The 22,704-nt window shown below is 38.5% G+C and overlaps 1 long non-coding RNA gene across 1 annotated transcript; it reads right to left on the bottom strand.

Moving 5' to 3' along the window:
* Window positions 1–87: 87 nt before the first annotated feature.
* LOC122724788 lies at window positions 88–1,296 on the bottom strand. The gene is made up of 2 exons (XR_006352226.1): window positions 986–1,296; window positions 88–412 (listed from the first exon to the last, which is right to left on the bottom strand). It is a non-coding gene; the product is annotated as an uncharacterized LOC122724788 (long non-coding RNA).
* Between the last annotated feature and the right edge of the window lie 21,408 nt (window positions 1,297–22,704).

The following is a 22,704-nucleotide window of genomic DNA, read 5'->3' as shown; positions in this document are numbered from 1 at the left end:
TAAGAAGAATGGATATTAGAAGGTATAGTACCTCCTCCAAAACAAGAAAAAGTAAAACCAAATATAAGTTTAAGTAAGATAGAGCAGTTTGAAGATGGTAAAATATCGTTAAAGTTCAATAGAAGCATAAGCAGTAGAAATACAGGGTCATCATCTTCAGTAGTAACAGAAGATATAATCTCAAATCTACCTTCAGTAATATATGCTACATATAAAGGAAATGAACCTAAATCTGTAATCCAAACTATAGTAAAACCCATAATTTCTACATCAGATATTCCAGATAGACACCTTAAAATGAAAAAAGTAGATTATAGTTCTTCAGTTCTCCAGACAGTATATAATCCGGTAGAAAATTATTCAAATCAGCATGCTGAAATAATACATTCTTCGCCAACATCACCATCAGCATCTGTTATAACAGAAAATATAAATAATATAAATAGGGAATTAAATATTCTTAATAAAGAGAAGATTGAAAAGAAATTTTTAAAAGAAATAACTAAGACAAAAAATTTAAGAAAATTAAATAAAATTGTTAAAAAAAATAATTTTGAAAAATTAAAAACAGAATATCTTGAATATGTTAGTAAAATAGGAAAAATAAAATTTTTTGAGTGGTTTGTATTTTCGCACGAAATAATATCTAAATAGGAGAGTTTATGTATTTTCGCACGGTTTGTATTTAAATTAATTTTTATATTTATTTTTGTATTTATTTTTTTATTAATATTATCTTTTGGAAAGTGACATTCATATAATGGGATTATTCCTATTCATTAAAAAAAATTTTCCTCTAAAAAATTGGTATATATAGAAAATTTTATTGATGAGGAAGAGATCAGCCTAGCATGAAAGAGAAGAATATGTTAGCATAACCAAGGATGATTGCCCAAAGCCAAAAAAAAGTTCTAACAGCAAACAAGATCAAAGCCTTCTCAGTGTAGCGGGCAAGTCATCCTTGGCTACCAAACAAGACTCTTACCTTCATGTAAGGCTTCTCTTCCCACTATGCACACCATCAATCTCCAACAAGAATAAAAAACATTCACATCTACCAAGATCATAGAATCAATGAAGGGCTTGTTTGGAAAGATATATATAGAAGAGAAAGTCTAGCATGACAAACAAGAGCTTGTCAAATTAGCCAAGGAGACTGCCTGAGAACCTGCATCAAGGGTTAAATTTGTATAAACATTGTTGCAAGCCACAACCCAAAATGCTAGGAAATCAGGCAAGTCATCCTTGGCTATCAAACAAGACTCTTATCTTCATGTTAGAGATCTCTTCTTCTTGATTGGATTCTCAGCTGAAATGCCTATTACTGTGTTTTCATATCTCTATTTATAGCCCAAGAAATACTAGAGTTTGACATTAGTTATGGATTCCCCATACCCAATTTGCCTCATCCATGGCCTTTGAAATTTTTTCATAAGTGGAAAAATTGTCCTAGCTGCCCATAATATGGAATAAATTCTCTTTCGTTGCTTAACACATGTAAAGGGTCAGCTTGCAATTATTTTTGGTCTTTTTTTATGAGTGGATATCAAAAAAATCATTCTTAATCTAAACTCGAACTCGATAATTTAAATTTAAATTATAAAATTTATGTCTTATATGTATTATACGTATTTTTTTACCGAATCCGACTTTGAGAAATTAAATTTTCTTTCAAGCATGCTTTAAATATATACTATCCATGGGAGCCTTATCTTTATTCACAAAGAAAAGAGAATATACTCCATTTATGGATCACCTATATGAGAAATATAAAGTGATGGATATGGATGAGGCAAATTGGTTATGGAAGAGGCAAGCTTTTGTCAAAGTCATCTCAGCCAGAAATTTATTCTTTCAAAGGTTATAAATAGAGGATTCAAACCATAGTAAATGGCATACCCAAGGATGACTTGCTGTCTGATAGCCATGATGCATGGTCTTTAAAATCCTTCATGATCTTTAAAATCCATGATGCATGGTCTTTTAAATCCTTCATGATCTTTCCTGACCAACAAAAGGGAATATATTCCATTATGGATAATCTCTATGACAAATATAAAGTTATGGATATGGATGAGGGAAATTGATTATTAAGATGCATGGTTTGTCAAAGTCATCTCAGCCAGAAAGCCAAAAATTTATTCTTTCAAAGGCTATAAATAGAGAACTCAAAGCATAGAAAATGGCATTCCCAATTGAGCAAATAAAGCAAGAAATGATCAAGAAGAAGAGATGTGTAAGATGAAGATAAGAGTGTTGTTTGATAGCCAAGGATGACTTGCCTGCTCCTGCCCATACTAGGGTTGCTGGTATACGAATGCAGCTCTTGAGTGTAGGTTTCAGGCAGTCACCTTGGCTAATTTGACAGCCTCTTATTTTTCATGCTACACCTTCTCTTCTTTCCTCTTCTCTTCTTCCCCCACCAATAAGGCCTTACGTTGCTTCTATGCTTCTTGGTGGGGATGATTAATATATGCATTTGGAGATGAAAATTGGAGACGAAGATAAGCCTTACATGAAGATAAGAATTTTGTCGTAGCCAAGGATCACTTGCCCGATCCATTTGTTCTAAGACTTTTCATGCATGGAAATATTGATAATAATATGAAAGAATTAAAATGGAAAATAGCTGAAGTATAAGATACATTTCTAAAGAAGAAAAAAAAAATTCCATTTTTAATCCTGAATTCTTGTTTGATATCCAATTTCGCCAAGATTGTACCTATCTTTCAATTTTAGTTTAAATATGAAAAATACATATTAATTTTATACTTGGAAATATTAAAAATACTTATTACTTTCTATCAAAGCAAAATAGAAAAATAAATAACAATAAGCCCAGATATTGTGAAGAACAAAATACTTAGAAATTGCAATTTAAACCCAACAAATGAAATATACAACCCTAAAATTTGAATCTCCCAAATGAAGCAAAACTACTATAAATCCAAAAAAATATATACTTGATTCTAAAAATCTAAATCAGAAATGACATTTAAAAAAAAACTGTATTATTTTATTATTATCAATAAAAAGTCATTGAGCCTAAAGCTTATTCCGGATAAAATTGAACAACATTCTAAACTCAAGGACCAAAAGATAAAAATTTTCTTCTATATTTTTAAACTTATAAGAAATGAATTCAGCTTCATAGAAAAGAAAGTCAATGAAGGACATGGACTTGAGTAGGTGCACTGAAATGGATTGATATTGCCACCGGATACTTCATTGACTTGAGTAGGTGCACTGAAATGGATTGATATTGCCACAGGATAGAATCAGAATCAGAATCAGAGAGGACAGACTTTACACTTTTGACATCAAAACAAGAACCTCCACCATACTCACCTTTATTAGAGTTTTGATAAATAGTTGGCTCTTGGAAACTCCGTCCTTTATTTGGCCGAAGCAACGCACCAGTCCATTTTTCTAAACGCGGCCCGCGTTTCAAGTTAACAGATCTAATCTAATACAGTTAAAATTCAAAAAGTCAAAATCCAGCTTACTCGATTTATGAGTCAATAGGGCTATAACCTTTATGCATCCAAGACTAGACCCGTACAAGTGCCGGAGAAAATTAAATAATCGCTTGATAATTAAAAAAAGAAATATCCGTCCGTACGTATCGTCTTGCATAATAATGACACATCACTAGAAGATAAAAGGAAAAAGACATAAAGAAAGAAAGGGGTAAACCAGAAAAAGAGAATTTATACACAGACCAAAACTCAACTCTCATTTGAATTTAAATCTTAGGTTATCATATTTTATGCTATTCTTTTTCTACCATGCTTTTTCATAGTATTTAAAAGTCTTAAGAAAACATTACATGACTAAACGAGGCTAAACAAGGCGATGGTTCAAATCTAGAATTTCGAAATTCAGCGTTTTATTTTTTAATCGACCAAATTGAGAAAGTGATTTTATACTCCTTAAGGTCAAATTTACACATACAAAAATAATGAAATTGCTCCATACAGCTATCTTCTATACCAAAAGCACCAGTCGAAACCCCGGTGAAATAGATCCAACAAACAGCGAATCTCTCATAAGATCAGCGCCAAAAATCTAGAAACACACAAAATAAACATCAGAACAATAAACAAAAGAAATAAAAAAGAAAATAAACAGCCAGCATATCCATCCACGATGAGAGATTCAGGAAAGGATGGCGGTAATAAACTAAGCACTAACTCTCCTTGCCTAAAGACGAATAGAGGAAAATAAGAACAAGAAAAAAAAAACAACTGAAAACGATGAAAACTAAGATCTGAAGCCGGAGGTCTTCGACTGTGCCTCTTTTTTTTCTTCATTCGGTTCTCTCTTTTTCCTTTTGCTCTCTCTATTAAATTATTAATATCAATCTATATTAATAATTTAATTCAATTCTAACATTTTAAAAATTTAAAACTTATAAAATCGAAATTCTTCAAAATAACCTCATTTTATAATTTAAAAATTAAAAAGTTATATTGTGTCTCTTTCTAATTAATTTGAAAAAAATAAATATAAAATAAATTAAAGAAAGAGCTCAAATTAAAGTTTAAAACTATAATGAATTGAATGGAATCAAATTAATTTAATCTAATATAATTGCATTTAAATGATTGTTCTATTTATTTTTTTTATTTTAAAATTTAATTTCCAAATCAAATTAAATTGAAATTAACCGACAACCCAACACTACCATAATCGAATTCGTTTACAACGACCTTTCCCAAAGTGAAAAGTCAACCAGAATTCAGAAGAAAACTTTTCCTTATAGTGGCAAATTGGCTTTTGACTTTTGTTACTATGGCATATTGGTGTTCCATTGGAATCATGAAATTTATATATATATTGTATTTCCAATCCAAATTAAATTCCACTTATATAAAATCTAAGTATTTTGTTTATTCATAAAAATTAAATTATTCATCTCACTTAATAGACACAATTTAAAATTTAGATATCAATATTTTCACAGAAGTTATGAAATTATTATTTTAATATTATTAAAATAATAGTTTGACAACAGTTTAAAATTGTATGTGTCTTCTTAGCGAAGGGTCCTACTTTAAGATTTCACACTTTTTTTAAAGCCTAAGATGCATGGTCTTTTAAATCTTTCGTCTTTCCTAACCAATAAAAATGAATATATTCCATTATGGACCATCTCTATTACAAATATAAAGTTATGGATATGGATGAGGGAAATTGATTATTGAAGATGCATGGTTTGTCAAAGTCATCTCAGCCAGAAATTTATTCTTCCAAAGGCTATAAATAGAGAATTCAAAGCATAGAAAATGGCATTCCCAATTGAGCAAATAAAGCAAGAAATGATCAAGAAGAAGAGAGGTGTAACATGAAGATAAGAGTGTTGTTTGATAGCCAAGGATGACTTGCCTGCTCCTGCTCCTGCTCATACTAGGGTTGCTGGTATACAAGTGCAGCCCTTGAGTGTAGGTTTCAGGCAGTCACCTTGGCTAATTTGACAGCCTCTTCTTTTTCATGCTACACCTTCTCTTCTTTCCTCTTCTCTTCAATTCTTCCCCCCACCAATAAGGCCTTACTTTGCTTCTATGCTTCTTGGTGGGGATGATTAATATATGCATTTGGAGATGAAAATTGGAGACGAAGATAAGAATTTTGTCGTAGCCAAGGATCACTTGCCCGATCCATTTATTCTAAGACTTTTCATGCATGGCTATAATTGTATGAAAATTCTTTTATACACCGGCGTCATTTAATGAAATATTAAAATTTTATATTAATATATAGATTTTATCATATTTTTAATAATATTTTTTATTTTAAATTACATATCAAAATTATATTAAACGGATATATAATACACGATAGTGAAGCTATAAGGGAGTTTTATAATATGTCCAAACATATATATGAGAATAAAGGACAGTGCAAATTCTTTTGTTTTTTTTAATCATGAAAGGGAAGGATCCTGAGATAAGGAAAAGGGACAAGGAGCTGCATGAGGAGATCTGGAGATAGGGGACGAGATATTCCACTCGTAAAGAAGTTCTGATTGAAAAATTAAAAATTTAATTTGATAATTTAAATGAAAATGGATTCTTTTGAATTCAAACTTTTTTAACTTGAAAGGTTATATTAATTAAAATTAATTTTTCAATGAAAAATAATATTTTAATTCTTATAAAAATGGATAAGACTCGAATCAAATTATCCGATCAACTGCCCAAAATAATTTTAAGCTCGAACTTTCGACATAACTTTTTTTGCAACTTAATTTTATGATAAAGATGGGTAAACTTCATAATGAAAATGGAAGGGATATATAATAAATAAATAAATATATATATAGGTTCACCCATACTATTTACTTGGATTGAATTTAAAATTTCTAATTGTTGTATATGGTAATCCCGCCATCCTTTTATATGGTGCACAAGTTTTGTAAAGAGCAAGTTATTTCAGTAAATTATTTATTTTATGTTTGTGTTTGTTGGTATTAATTACTGAATACCGTGTCGAAGGCACCTTTCTCTTCTCTCTCCACAATCTGACTTAATTCTGGGGATCCCAGAACTGGACTGCTTTTTAATTTTTCTCCTGCTTGACTGCTTCTTTGAAATTTTTTGATAAGAGAATTTTTACAGAAAAATTGGGAGAAAGAAGAATAAGTAGAAGAAAATAAAATCCAGTTCCAGTACTACTCCTAAAACCCCAAACCACAGATAATTAGAGATGCAAATACATTAAATCAGCAAATACATTAAATCACCATCTTTATCAGCAAGTAAACCTTTTGAGAAAATGACTCTTTTATCAGCAAATACATTAAATCACCATCGAAGTAAAAAGTACAAGTATATTCATATAGGATTAATTCAAGTAGGTATAAAACCTTTAACTAGGGAAGGATTAAACACCAATATGTATATTAGCAGTAGTTAGAGATGTAAGATTTTTAAATTTTCAGGATTCTTTATTAGGATCTATAGAAACCAGTCTAAGTGAAGGATCGATATCTTTTGAGGTATATCCATATTTGACGATATTATTAAATGATTTAAATATTTAGAAAGTATAGTCTTAGAAATTAAAACTTATAATTATAAAATGAAGTCAGGATCTATTCCGATAGCATTAATATATAAAATTCATTATAAGGCTATAAATTCGACCTTTGGAACTAAATATAAATTACAGCATAAATTGAGAGAAACAAGATTTTTACAAACAGATTTGACTAAAACAAATACCGTAATACCTAAAACAATTCAGTGGAAAGATATAACCTTACGAGAAGGATGGATATTAGAAGGTATAGTACCTCCTCCAGAACAAGAAAAAGTAAAACCAAATACAAGTTTAAGTAAGATAGAGCAGTTTGAAGATGGTAAAGTATCGTTAAAGTTCAATAGAAGTATAAGCAGTAGATATACAGGGTCATCATCTTTAGTAGTAACAGAAGATATAATCTCAAATCTACCTTCAGTAATATATGCTACATATAAAGGAAATGAACCTAAACCTGTAATCCAGATTATAGTAAATCCCATAATTTCTACATGAGATATTCCAGATAGACACCTTAAAATGAAATGAGTAGATTATAGTTCTTCACTTCTCCAGGCAGTATATAATCCGATAGAAAATTATTTAAATCAGCAGGTTGAAATAGCACATTCTTCGCCAACATCACCGTCAACATCTGCTATAACAGAAAATATAAATAATATAAATAGGAAATTAAATGTTCTTAAGAAAGAGAAAATTGAAAAGAAATTTTTAAAAGAAATAACTAAGACAAAAATTTAAGAAAATTAAATAAGATTGTTAAAGAAAATAATTTTGAAAAATTAAAAGAAGAATATCTTGAATATGTTAGTAAAATAGGAAAAATAAAAATTTTTTGAGTAGTTTGTATTTTCGCATGAAATAATATCTAAATATGAGAGTTTATGTATTTTCGCACGGTTTGTATTTAAATTAATTTTTATATTTATTTTTGTATTTATTTTTTTATTAATATTATCTTTTGGAAAGTGACATTCATATAATGGGATTATTCCTATTCATTAAAAAAAATTTTCCTCTAAAAAATTGGTATATATAGAAAATTTTATTGATGAGGAGAGATCAGCCTAGCATGAAAGAGAAGAATATGTTAGCATAACCAAGGATGATTGCCCAAAGCCAAAAAAAAGTTCTAACAGCAAACAAGATCAAAGCCTTCTCAGTGTAGCGGGCAAGTCATCCTTGGCTACCAAACAAGACTCTTACCTTCATGTAAGGCTTCTCTTCCCACTATGCACACCATCAATCTCCAACAAGAATAAAAAACATTCACATCTACCAAGATCATAGTATCAATGAAGGGCTTGTTTGGAAAGTTATATATAGAAGAGAAAGTCTAGCATGACAAACAAGAGCTTGTCAAATTAGCCAAGGAGACTGCCTGAGAACCTGCATCAAGGGTTACATTTGTATAAAGATTGTTGCAAGCCACAACCCAAAATGCTAGGAAATCAGGCAAGTCATCCTTGGCTATCAAACAAGACTCTTATCTTCATGTTAGAGATCTCTTCTTCTTGATTGGATTCTCAGCTGAGATGCCCATTACTGTGTTTTCAGATCTCTATTTATAGCCCAAGAAATACTAGAGTTTGACATTAGTTATGGATTCCCCATACCCAATTTGCCTCATCCATGCGTTTGAAATTTTTTCATAAGTGGAAAAATTGTCCTAGCTGCCCATAATATGGAATAAATTCTCTTTCGTTGCTTAACACATGTAAAGGGTCAGCTTGCAATTATTTTTGGTCTTTTTTATGAGTGGATATCGAAAAAATCATTCTTAATCTAAACTCGAACTCGATAATGTAAATTTAAATTATAAAATTTATGTCTTATATGTATTATACGTATTTTTTTACCGAATCCGACTTTGGAAAATTAAATTTTCTTTCAAGCATGCTTTAAATATATACTATCCATGAGAGCCTTATCTTTATTCACAAAGAAAAGAGAATATACTCCATTTATGGATCACCTATATGGGAAATATAAAGTGATGGATATGGATGAGGCAAATTGGTTATGGAAGAGGCAAGCTTTTGTCAAAGTCATCTCAGCCAGAAATTTATTCTTTCAAAGGTTATAAATAGAGGATTCAAACCATAGTAAATGGCATACCCATTTGAGAAAATTAAGCAAGAAATAATCAAGCGGAAGAGAGGCATAACATGAAGATAAGAGTCTATCTGATAGCTAAGGATGACTTGCTGGTTTGCATTTCTCGTATACAAATGCAGCCCTTGAGTAGGTTTCAGGCAGTCACCTTGGCTAATTTCACAGGCTCTTATTTTTCATGCTATACCTTCTCTTTTCTTCTTCCCTAACCAATAAGTTAGTGCTTCTATGCTTATGCATTTGGAGATGAAAATTAGTGAGGAAGAGAAGCCTTACATGAAGATAAGAATGTTGTTTGGTAGCCAAGGATGACTTGCCCGATCCATATTCTGAGAGGTTTCATGGGTATATTATTTATATATGCATGACGCTCTTGTGGCTACGGGCAGTCTCCTTGGCTATGCTGACAAATTCTTTTCTTCATGCTAGGCTCTGTCTCTTCTTCCATATGAAGCTTCTCGTCTTGCCTCTCTTTTTGACAAAGACTACAACGTATGAAATCTACTGAAGTTCAAATGTAAAGGATTAGATCGATTATGTCACATGCGTATGTGATTCAAATTTGTTCAACCCCAAATCCACTTGATATTAATTCCCAACATTAAGGGAAAAAAAAAGTGCAAGTCCTAAGACCATCTTTAAAGAAACTAGTATTAATATTAACATTAAATTTAAAAAAAAACTGTGTTAGATCCAGTTTACCTGTGTGGGTCCATATAATTTTTATATAGAAATCTAGGTATTCGTATTTTTAATGTTAGGTGGGTCCTTTAAACATGAAGTGCCCACAGATTGTGAATAACTTTATATATAAAAAAAGAAAAATTGAAACCACAAATTAAAAGCCACCAAGTGGTCCATTTGCCACCGGGTGAAGGGAAAAGATTTTGGTTAGAAGTGTAAAAAAACTAAATTGTTTCTAAGTTATTCTAAACTCCGGTCGATAAAAGTTTGATTGTATAGACTCGTTTTCTAAACGAGTCAAATTTAAATTAACTTTTTAGCATCGTTTAATAAACAAGTCGAGTTTGAACCTAATAGTATTCAACTCGCTTAGACTCTGCGAGCTCGACTTATTTTTAAATTTATAAATAAACTCGCGAACTTTGTTGAACAAACTCATAAATAAATTTATGAACAGACTCGCGAATAAGCTCTCGAACTAGCTTGCGAACAAATTTATAAATCGGCTCGTTAATCAAGCTCAGGAGTAAATTCATTTCCAAAACTCATAAACATATTTAATAATATATTAATTTATATATCAGTAAATAAAATTATAAATTATATTATTTATCGTTAAATATTTATATTAATATTATATTTTATAAATTTGTAATTATATTAGTTTTTTCAATAGATAATTTACTATTTAAATTTATAGTACAATAATTACAAAAAAATATATTTTATATATTATAATAATTTATAATTTAATTTTAAATTTAAAATAAATAAATTAATGATATATATATGGAAATAAGTCGAGTATATTAAATATAAATATATTTTTAATATAAAATAATAAGTACTTTACAATAAATATAAATATTAAGTAATAATTTTAAAAAAGATTAAGTAATAATATAAATATTTCTTAATAGGAACAAATTATAAATATTATATGAATGATGGGATAAGTGATATTATCATAAATTTTCTCACAATTTTTAATATTTATTTACTTTATTTTTATATTTTTAAAATTTTAAAATATTAAATAATAATAAATTATACACTATTAGTCTATATATTTTTTTGCTACTATATTATTTTTTCAAGCAGATATATCTCTCTTAAATTCTCATAATCCGCTATTATTATTTTATGTATGTCTATTTTTATAATTATTCTCATATTTAATATTATTTTCATTTATTATCTACTTTAATTTTATAAATTAGATTATTAATATAATATAATTCAATACAATAATGATTTTGGTATAATATTATATATTAATTATATTAATATATATTTTAATTAAATTTTGCACATTAATCAAATAATTATTGAAGATTATTATTATATAATATTAAATTTATATTCAATATACTTTATATAATTAATTAAAGATTTCATAATTAAAAGTTAAGTTAATAAATATTAATATTTAAAGTTATAAATAATAATTGTGATAATAATAATAAAATTTTAAATTATTTTAAATTTTTAATATATAATGAATATATAATATTTTTTTAGTTAAGTAATAAGGAAATGTAAAAAAAAAAAAGAAGTAATTGACTGTTGCACCACTGTACCACTGCTCCAACAATGATTCAGAAATTACGTTCTTCTGCGCAAGTGATGATTCACTTATATCAATATCACATTGAATGTTAGAGGGATACAGTGGAGTGTGACTTCTCTATGAAAGAATAATCTTTCATCATTTTTTTTTCTAAGTTTTGGATTTGAGAAACTTCAATTAGTTGAAAATTTTAATCGAAAAATCTTTTAATAATTTTATGATTTAAATTTTAGTTCTGATTTAAACTTAATTACGATTTAAAATAAATTAATAGTTTGAGTTGATAAACAAGTGAATTGAGTTTGAATTTAATATTTATTTTATGGATATAGCTGTCAAACTTACTGCAGTCGAAATAAAAAAAAAATCTGAGTCAATCCAGACTCACAGGGTGTTGCATAAGATGAGACTCAAATCCACTGAGGTTAGAGTCCATAGATCAAATAAAATTCGAAAGAGTTCAGAACAGATGAGTCGTGAATAAAATTTGGAATAATAGGAATCGTATTCAAAAGGAGTTGAAAGAAATTAGATGGCCATTTGACAAAAATCAGAATCTCATACTTACAAACAAGTTGTTTGTGTCAAGGTGGGAGACGAATAAAAATGTAGAACGGTGAAAACATGCCAAAAAAATAAAAAAAAATAGAAATAAAAAAAGAAAATGATCAAACGAATAAGGACGCTGACCACAAACAAAAACACCTAATCCCATACTCATTTTTGAATTTCAACCGTCATCATCCAACACAATAGAGTCTATGTAATAATATAAAATCTTAATTTCTAATTGATTGAATGTATAAATGAACTTGTACATCTAGATTCTCGAGGGAAAATTATTATACTTATTGATGACCGCTGGATTTCTTTACCCCGGATCAGGGGCTTGACCACAGCCCAAGACCCATAATGCAGAGGCCCACGCACCTGATATGCACAATAAGCCTGGCTCATTCAACCTTCAAGGCCAGGCTCAACCAAGCTTCTTCACTCAGATCGGTCCAGTCCGCGACCAGCAGGCCCTCTCCTCTCAGGATCAGCGTCCGGCCCGACTCTCGGCCCAGCCCAGTATCCAGAGCCATACTCAGACAGCCTAGCAGATCCGCTCGAGCGTACGCACGAGGAGAATCAGAGGCCGTTACGCATGGAGCAGGCGGCTGATACCCTCGTACGCCCGAATCTGTATGTCAGAGACGCGTGTCCCAATCATGGAGAGGCATTTACACGTCACCAGCAAGCATAGCGAAATGGATAAAAGGGGAACCCCCTCCCCAGAAAGTTTAAGTTTATTTTTCAATACAAAAACCCTTGTAAAACCCTATTCTATTGGATCTCAGATCATCAATTGGTGCCGTCTGTGGGAACGAAGGAGATCTTTTCATCACCGGAGTTTTCACTTTCAAAACCCACTGAGATCCACAATGGCAAACCACCAAGAAAGTAACCTTAACATTCCAAATGACCTGAGCTCTGCCCAAAATGGGCAGCAGTTCTCCTTTTCTAGCCCAACAACGTTGAATAACCAAACGCCTATCCCTCTTAATCCCTCGCCAAGCTTGGCAGGGAATACTCCCACCGTGACTCTGTCTAACCAGGACATTCAAACCATGGCTCTCCAGCTACAGACTACTGCTTACTGGTTGGGGCAGATAATGCAACAGAGGGGCCTTAGCACCCCAGTAAATGCACTCCCAGTAGTGGAGGAACCCAGAACCAATGAACCCCGACCTACCTCTGACTGCCTCCAAACTAACAGCCATGATGCCGGGGAAGAGGAAGAACCGGAGGCCCGAATCCATGGGAGAAGGGCAAGAGAGTCGATAGAAAATGAGGAGGCGGACAACTATTCTGCCGGAACAACCAGGGAAACGGAAACTGAAATAGAGGAGGAGGAATACAGCTTGGGCAAAAGATCCAGCCCGGAAGACGAGAAAATGAACCAAAAGCTGAAAAGGTTGAAAGAGCAGCTCTTAGCCGAGCTAGGTAAGAAAGATCAGAGCCAAACCTCCTTGCCCACTTCTTCTCCCTTCTCAAAGATAGTGCAGCAGGAGACCGTTCCCAAGAAGTTTATGATGCCGCCGATGGCGGCCTATAATGGAGCTGGTAACCCGAGAGAGCATGTCATGAACTATAAGACCTTCATGGAGTTGCAAACCCTTTCAGATGCCTTAATGTGTAAGGTGTTCCCAACAACGCTCTCGTGACCAGCGCGGGCGTGGTTCAACAACCTGGAGGCCGGAAGCATTAAAAGTTTTGGAGATCTTGCCACCCGCTTCATCAGCCGGTTCATAGCCGGGGTGCCAGCAGATAGGAAGACGAGCTATCTAGAAATAGTGAAACAGAAAGAAGGTGAATCACTCAGAGAGTATGTCGCCCGCTTCAATACGGAGGCCCTGCAGATTCCCGAGCTGGATGAAGGAAGGGCGGTGGAGGCCATGCAAAAGGGAACAACCTCTGCCGAGTTCTTTGGTTCTTTGAGCAGGAAACCTCCGACCTCATTGGCTGAGTTGATGAAGAGGGCGGAGAAGTATATAAGGCAGGATGACGCCTTAGTGACGAGTAGATTTGCTAAAGGGATGGCAGGAAAAGAGAAAGCCCCGGAGGAGAGGAGGCCAGAGAGACACGAGAAGAAACATGGAAAGAGGCCTGAGCCGTACAAACAGGCCTGGGAGAGAAGGGATCAAAGGCCTCCTCCTCCTCCTCGGGCTCTTGAACCAAGAGTGCTCCCTCCTTGGGTTCCCGAAAAACCAACCCCCCTCAACGCTTTCAGAGCCGAAGTGCTCATGGCAGTCCAGGATAAGGAATTCCTCCAGTGGCCCAAACCCATGAAGTCGGAGTCAGATCAGAGAAATCCTGACAAGTATTGTCAGTACCACCGGAGCCATGGGCACGATACGAATAACTGTTTTCAGTTAATTGCGGAGATTGAGAGGCTGATAAAGAGGGGGCACCTCAAAAATTTTGTGAAGAAACCAGAGGGACAGAGGCCTCAGCCTGGTCCTACAACTCAGACACCTAGGAGAATAGGAGCTGGACCAGTGAATGATGGGTCCAGTGGAACCATCAACATGATTGTTGGAGGAACGGGAGGACGGATGAGCCGTCGAGGAAAGAAGAGAAACCGGGAAGGGGAGACCAGCAATAGTGAAGTCATGCAGATCGTTGAGCACTCTCCCATGACTATCGCTTTCTCTCCGGAAGATGCACAAGGCATTCAGATGCCCCATGATGATGCGCTCGTCATTGAGGCTGTCATTAACAATTTTCGAGTAAAGAAGGTTCTGGTAGATGACGGGAGTAAGGTCAACTTGCTGCCATATCGGGTTTTCCAGCAGATGAGAATCCTAGAAGAACAGCTGGTTCGGGACCAGTCACCAATCAAGGGGATCGGAGGAGCACCGGTACTTGTAGAAGGAAAGGTGAAGCTAGCTCTTACCCTGGGAGAAGCACCCAGAGCTCGCACCCATCATGAGGTGTTTTTGGTGGTCAAACTCCCACTGAGTTACAATGCGATTTTGGGGAGACCGGCGTTGTTCGACTTTGAAGCTGTCACTAGCATCAGGTATTTGGCACTCAAGTTCCCAACGGAAGAAGGAGTGGGAATGGTCCGGGGCAGCCAGGAAGAAGCAAGGGCGGTATACTTGGCCACAGTAACAGAGCCGAGCTCAACTGGAGAAGCACTTGACTCGGAAGTTCTGGAGGTCAGAGATGAAACAAAAGAAGCCCGGACAGAGCCAATTGGAGAGTTGGAAACCTTCCCCTTATCAGAAGCAGATGCAAACAAGGTCTTCAGTCTTAATGCCAGCCTCACCAAAGAACAAAAAGGCGAAGTCATGGCCCTGATCCGAAGTCACGCGCCGACCTTCGCATGGAAGCCTTCAGACATGCCGGGAATTGACCCCAAAGTGATGACACACCGATTGAATGTCCTCCCCGAGGCCAGACCAGTGAAGCAAAAGAAAAGAGTAGTGGGAAGAGAGAAGCAGCAGGCCACCCGGGAAGAAGTGCAGAAGCTAGAAGAGGCAGGCTTTATTAGGGAAGTCATGTATCCACAGTGGTTGGCAAATCCTGTGTTAGTCAAAAAAGCCAATGGCAAATACAGGATGTGTATAGATTTCACCGATCTAAATAAGGCCTGCCCTAAAGATTGTTACCCCCTCCCTGATATTAATAAAATGGTCGATTCAACGGCCGGTTTTGATTATATGTCTTCTTTGGATGCTATGTCGGGTTATCATCAAATCCCAATGGAAAGGTCGGATGAGGAAAAGACCTCATTTATAACTGAAGATGGAACTTACTGTTATAGGGCTATGCCCTTTGGATTGAGAAATGCCGGGGCAACTTATCAGAGGTTGATGAATAAAATTTTCAAAAACCAGATCGGTAGAAATCTGGAAGTGTATGTGGACGATATGGTGGTCAAAAGTTCAACTTTCCAACAACACATAGCAGATTTGAGAGAGATATTTGGGGTGTTAGATCAATACAGAATGAAGTTGAACCCAGCAAAATGTGCCTTCTTCATTAGGGGAGGAAAATTTTTGGGGTACACAGTGAGTGGTAAAGGCATTGAGCCCAATCCGGAGAAAGTGGAAGCCATACTGAATATGCCAGAACCGACCTGTGTAAGAGATGTTCAGAGACTAACCGGGAGAGTAGTAGCGCTTAACCGATTCATGTCGAGGTCGGCAGAAAAGTGCTTGCCATTCTTCAAAAAGTTGAGGAAAGTACCGAATTTCGAATGGACAGAAGATTGCCAAAAGGCCTTCATAGAGCTTAAGAAGTATCTTAGCTCACCTCATGTGCTCAGCAGTCCCATAAAAGGAGAAGAACTTCTGATATATCTGGCGGCCTCAGAACAAGCAGTCAGCGCAGTACTAGTAAGGGTGGAAGAAGAAGAACAAAAACCTGTTTTCTACGTTAGCAAGGTACTCAGAGACACTGAGGTCAGATATTCGAACATTGAAAAATTGGCTTACGCCTTATTGCTAGCAGTCCGGAAATTCAGAGTTTATCTAGAAGGCCACCAAGGAGTCGTGATGATAGACCAACCCTTAAAGAAGATTCTACATAGGCCGGAAACTTCAGGGCGGATGTTGGCATGGTCTGTAGAAATTAGCCCTTACTGTCTAGAGTACCGACCTCGAACAGCCATAAAATCCCAAGCTCTGGCTGACTTCATAGCGGAGTGCGCATTCAATGAGGAGAAAGGAGGATCATCCTCGGAGATATCAAGAAAGGGGGAAGAGAGAGAGCCCCCCCAAGAATTTAGCTGGAAGCTGTATGTAGACGGAGCATCAGGTGCTGAGGGTAGTGGCGCTGGGATAATGCTTAAGGGGCCAGAAGGTTTTAAAGTATGTTATGCCTTGCGCCTAGAATTTACGGCTTCTAACAATATGGCCGAATATGAAGCCCTGGTAAACGGAATGTTGGTAGCTTCGGAGGTAGGGGTAACCGACCTCGAGGTGAATAGCGACTCTCAATTGGTGATTAACCAGGTGACGGGAGTATATCAGGCTAGGGACCCCATCATGCAGAACTATCTTGATAAAGTAAAGACTATAGAAGCCGAGCTCACGGGTCGGGGAGTTATCGTCAGATTTCAAAGAATACCTCGGGATGAAAATGAGGAAGCAGACCTGCTTAGTCGATTGACCAAAGAGGAGTTAGAACAGCTTCCCGATGAAGTATATATACAGCATGTCCGTACACCTGCTTTTAAAAAGACAAACATGGTACTGCAGGTAGAACAGAGCCCAACTTGGATGACCCCATACCTGAGATACTTGGAGGAGGGTGAGCTCCCCAAAGATAAAGATGAAGCCAGAAAGATAGCAGCTCGTGCTGCCAACTACCAAGCAATAAGGGGAACCCCCTCACGAGGGAGCAGGGACATTAGCCAACAAAATATTCAGGCAAGGGTACTACTGGCCCACTGTTAAAAAAGAAGCAGAAGAGTTTGTCCGGAGGTGCGACGTATGTCAGAGATTTGCTAACGCCATCAGAACCCCTGCCACTCCTCAAGCAAGCATATCCAGTCCATGGCCTTTCTCACAATGGGGAATCGACATCCTGGGACCTTTCCCCAAGACTACGGGGCAAAGGAAATTCGTAGTGGTGGCTGTGGAATACTTTTCGAAATGGCCAGAGGCAGAAGCAATAGCCACAATCACAGCTTGCAAGATGATAGATTTCATATGGGGACATATCATCTACAGATTTGGCATACCTAGAGTACTTATCTCAAACAACGGCAGACAATTTGACTGCAGCATTTTCAGAGCCTTCACGACGAACATGGGCATATGGCATAAGTTCTCCTCCGTGGCTCATCCTCAGACTAATGGCCAAACAGAAGTCACTAACAGAGCTATCCTTCAAGGATTAAAGAAACTGCTGGATGGCGCAAAGGAGAATTGGGCAGAAGAACTTAATAGCATACTATGGGCACTCCGAACCACTCCCAGAGCGCCCACTAAAGAAACACCGTTTGCACTTGCTTATGGCACAGAAGCCGTAGTCCCAGTTGAATTGTAGATCCTCACTCATCGAGTCCAATTCGTTAGTGAGAATACTAATGAGGATAAGTTAAGAAGCAACCTGGATGCTCTTGAGGAAGTCAGGGAAGAAGCCCAAGTCCGAACTGCCGCTTATCAACAACGAGCAGCGAGATATTACAACCAAAAGGTCAGAGAAAGAAGCTTAAAAGTGGGAGACCTGACCTTAAGAAACCTGGAAGCTACAGGAAAAAGAGCGGCCGCGGGCAAGTTAGCACCGACCTGGGAGGGTCCTTTCAAGGTGACAAAAGTGGTCAAGCTAGGGGTATACCGAATCGAAGATATGCAAGGAAACCCCGAGCCCCACGCTTGGAACATCCAGCACCTAAAAAGGTATTTCCCCTGAAATATTTGTAAAGAAAAACATTGTATTTTGACAAATATGAGTAAATAAAAAATTATTTATGCAAATATGAATTATCTGTATGAATAACATTCCTCCATGAAAAAGAATAACATTCCTCCATGAAAAAGAAAGAACAAGGCTCAGAAAGATCCCTTGAAACAAGACCTCAGTTAGGCACAAAACCAGCTGAGATGACGAAGCGACAGTAAGGCCAATGAGCCTGAATCTTGTGCAAACACCTCAAGAAGACACAAAAGACTGCCGGTGGGGCCCCGAGGTCACCCCGGAACGGTCGGAGAAGATCTTAAAGATGCCTCCTGGAGCATGAAGACCGGGATCCCCTAGAACTCCCGGGAAAACAAAACAAAAAACTGCCGGCGGGGCCCTGAGGTCACCCCGGAACGGCCGGAGAGGATCTTAAAGATGCCTCCCGGAGCATGAAGACCGGAATCCCCTAGAACTCCCGGAAAACAAAACAAAAAACTGCCGGCGGGGCCCCGAGGTCACCCCGGAAACGGCCGGAGAGGATCTTAAAGATGCCTCCCGGAGCATGAAGACCGGGATCCCCTAGAACTCCCGGGAAAACAAAACAAAAAACTGCCGGCGGGGCCCCGAGGTCACCCCGGAACGGCCGGAGAGGATCTTAAAGATGCCTCCCGGAGCATGAAGACCGGGATCCCCTAGAACTCCCGGGAAAACAAAATAAAAAACTGCCGGCGGGGCCCCGAGGTCACCCCGGAACGGCCGGAGAGGATCTTAAAGATGCCTCCCGGAGCATGAAGACCGGGATCCCCTAGAACTCCCGAGAAAACAAAACAAAAAACTGCCGGCGGGGCCCCGAGGTCACCCCGGAACGGCCGGAGAGGATCTTAAAGATGCCTCCCGGAGCATGAAGACCGGGATCCCCTAGAACTCCCGGGAAAACAAAACAAAAAACTGCCGGCGGGGCCCCGAGGTCACCCCGAAACGGCCGGAGAGGATCTTAAAGATGCCTCCCGGAGCATGAAGACCGGGATCCCCTAGAACTCCCGGGAAAACAAAACAAAAAACTGCCGGCGGGCCCCGAGGTCACCCCGGAACGGCCGGAGAGGATCTTAAAGATGCCTCCCGGAGCATGAAGACCGGGATCCCCTAGAACTCCCGGGAAAATAAAACAAAAAACTGCCGGAGGGGCCCCGAGGTCACCCCGGAACGGCCGGAGAGGATCTTAAAGATGCCTCCCGGAGCATGAAGACCGGGATCCCCTAGAACTCCCGGGAAAACAAAATAAAAAACTGCCGGCGGGGCCCCGAGGTCACCCCGGAACGGCCGGAGAGGATCTTAAAGATGCCTCCCGGAGCATGAAGACCGGAATCCCCTAGAACTCCCGGGAAAACAAAACAAAAAACTGACGGCGGGCCCCGAGGTCACCCCGGAACAAAAACAGCCAGGGTCTCGTAAAGATCTCCTGAAAACAAAAATGGTCGGAGGAGGACTTAAGAGCCTCCCAAAATGAAAATTTCTCATATCATATGTAGGGACAACTTATAAAATACAGTTCCGACCTCACAAAAAAGAGAGGAGCCCAGAGCTACCAAGGCAAAATCAGGTTCCGACCTCCTGAAGAGGTTCGGGGCACAAAAGCCAAGAAGCGCCGACCTCGAAACAGACGCTAACGCTAAAAGTTTGGCTATCGGGCAAAATGCCGAGCTCCCAGCTCGGATAGACCTATATTAAGCTCAAGGTCGGGCTCCCAGCTCGGATAGGCTTTGCATCCTCAAAAGCCTAAGATATGAAGGCCAAAACAAAAGGCCGAGCTCCCTCTTCCAAAAGGCTCATAAACGAAGAAACCTATAAGAGGAAAAATGAAGGAGAAAGAGGCTATACTCCAAAATCAGTTTATTGGGAACAGACATCCAAATTCACAACCAAGAAGGAAAGGCTAAAAGTAAAAAACAGACATGCTAGTCGCCATTAAAAGGTATGAGATTTGATCTCTCAAGACTATTAGCTAAGAGCTGAGCTCGCAACTTAAGATCAATTCAGAGCTTATGAATGAGAACACGTAGTGTACATTATAAATATGAAAAGTCAAGATAAATTCCAAGATATATGAAAAATAAGAGTAGTTTAAGAAGAAAACTGATATTTCATTAAGATCGCTGTTACAATTTATCTCTCTGGCGAGGTGGGAGGATAAATAGTCCTTAAAGGACTTACATTAGTAGGAACATCCTCGCCTGCATTATTTCTATTTACAGCCACATCTGAAAGCTCGGTATCCCTTGGATCAGAGTTCTCGACATTAACAACAGGGGCAACCTCTGACCCAAGGTGGAGGTCCTCCTTCTCAGAGTCAGGGTCATTTTCCTCTGACCCAAGGGCTTCCACGTCCTCCCCCTTTAGCTCGGATCCCTCTGAAGAAGACTCAGCTGGCCGGCATATGTCCCTCCGGCAATATCCTCGGGGCATAGGGAAATCATCCTCCCCATACAGCACTGGCTCGCCATCTGAGTCCGCTTCGTACTTGCGAAGCTCGGCCAAAGGAGTATCAGGAGCGTGTCTGGCTTCTCTTAAACCGCGATTGTAGCCGGTCACATACATACGGAAGGCTTTCTTAAGAATAGCCGCTTTCATTTCACCAGAAGCTTTATATTCATCAAGATGTGCTTCACAGGCCTCAGCTACAAATTCCTTGAACTCAGAAGAGTCCTTATAGTCCTGAAGGTGAGCCTCACAGGCCTGCTCGACCTTCCTTTTCAGCTCGTCAGACTCCTGATACTCCGCTATACATTGTTCGCGCACCAGCGAAGCCTTGTCCTCACCATGTTTTACTACCTTGAGCAGGGCTAAGCACTTACTTTCCAGGGCCCTGACTTCATGGTTGAGCTGTTGATGGCGAAGCTTGAGCTCTTCAGCCGATGAAGCCAGGTCTCTGATACGATCAGAGCTCGTACTCAATTCCTGCTCAAGGACCTTCACCCGAGCTAGGGCCATTTCCTCCTGAGCCTTCACTTCCTTCAGCTGAGCTTGAAGCTCTTCAAAATCAGCCTTTAAGGCCTCATATTGTTGCTGGACCTCAGCTTTTTGCCTTACGGCCTCATCCCTTTCGCTAAGGGCCTCCGTCATAGAGGACAGCTACTTCAAAACTTCTTTACAACGAACCTCCACTGCTGCTGCCCTCTCATCAGACGCTTGGAGAACCCTGCGAGCCTGAGCCAGCTCTGCTTCTAAAGACTTAGTCTGCTCTGCTGACTCAGCCGCCTTCTCATCAGCCTTTTTAAGGGCCTCCAGCGCAGAATGCAACTCCACCTGGAGGGACTGGATCTGCTCCCGAGCAGCTACCAGATTACCCTTCGCGTCATTGGTTGCAGATAAGTTCTCCTCCAGATGCGCCTCTTCAATCCGGCGGTCTACAGACTCCTGGAGGGAGCGATCACGGACGTCCACCTCCATAAAGAGGCCCGTCACCTAATACGAAAGAACAACTGTCAAGAAAAGGAAACAAAGCAAACTGAAAATAAGTGAAAAAAGTAATTTACCATCAGAAGCATTTCCCTGATCGTGGATCCGAGCTCCTCACGAGAGCGAGATCGGAAAGATGCTTGCTCCTTGGTAGAGCTGGCTAAGAGACCAGTCAGGGCAAGAAGGCGTGGATCCGAAGCCTCTGTGATTCCGCCGAACATTCGCTCCCGGAGAAGTTCGGCAACAGCACTGGCCGGAGACTCGGAGGTAATGCCTGACGCGTTCAGAACATTGTCAGTAAGAGACAACGAAGGCATAGCAGAAACACCTTTCTCCTTCCCAATGGGAGGAAGAGCTGGAGAAGATCCTGCAGCAGTCCTGGACTTTTTCTGAGCAGGAGACGGGGCAGATGTTCCGGAGGGGGCTGGACGCTTGTCCCCGGTCTTTGATAAAATGCCCTCAGATCCCTCAGGCTCAGTCCTCACAGGGGCAGGGGCATCTTGAGCAGAAACCTCTGAGATTTGGTCATCTAGGAGGATGATCTCCATCCCTGTCCCAGAGGCCTCCTTGTCTTCAGTAGCAGGGGACTTAGACTTTCCCCCTGGCACACCCCCAGGAGAATGGGCAATACCCTGCTCCACTTGTTCAGCACCTTGGGTCTGCTCCACAATAGCTAGGGAGGCTTCCCTCACGGCCTCTGAGGAGGCTGGAGCAGATCTAGACCCTTCAGCAGGCCTCGAAGTTGAGCTCAATCCACCTCGGCTAGACAGCCGAGATGACTTGGTGCCGCGAGAGCTCGGCTTCGAAGCTCTAGAAGAAGCTTTGGCGGGAGGTCGGCTAACCTTCTTCGAGGAAGCAGCTTGAACCATCTCCGCAGCAATCTCAGTCACTGAACGCCCATCCCCAAAGGCATCGAAAATGGCATGCATATTATCCCG

This window comes from Manihot esculenta, chromosome 10, assembly GCF_001659605.2.
Source record: "Manihot esculenta cultivar AM560-2 chromosome 10, M.esculenta_v8, whole genome shotgun sequence".
In the NCBI taxonomy this organism is placed as follows: domain Eukaryota; kingdom Viridiplantae; phylum Streptophyta; class Magnoliopsida; order Malpighiales; family Euphorbiaceae; genus Manihot; species Manihot esculenta.
This window is presented reverse-complemented; position numbering and strand designations above follow the sequence as displayed.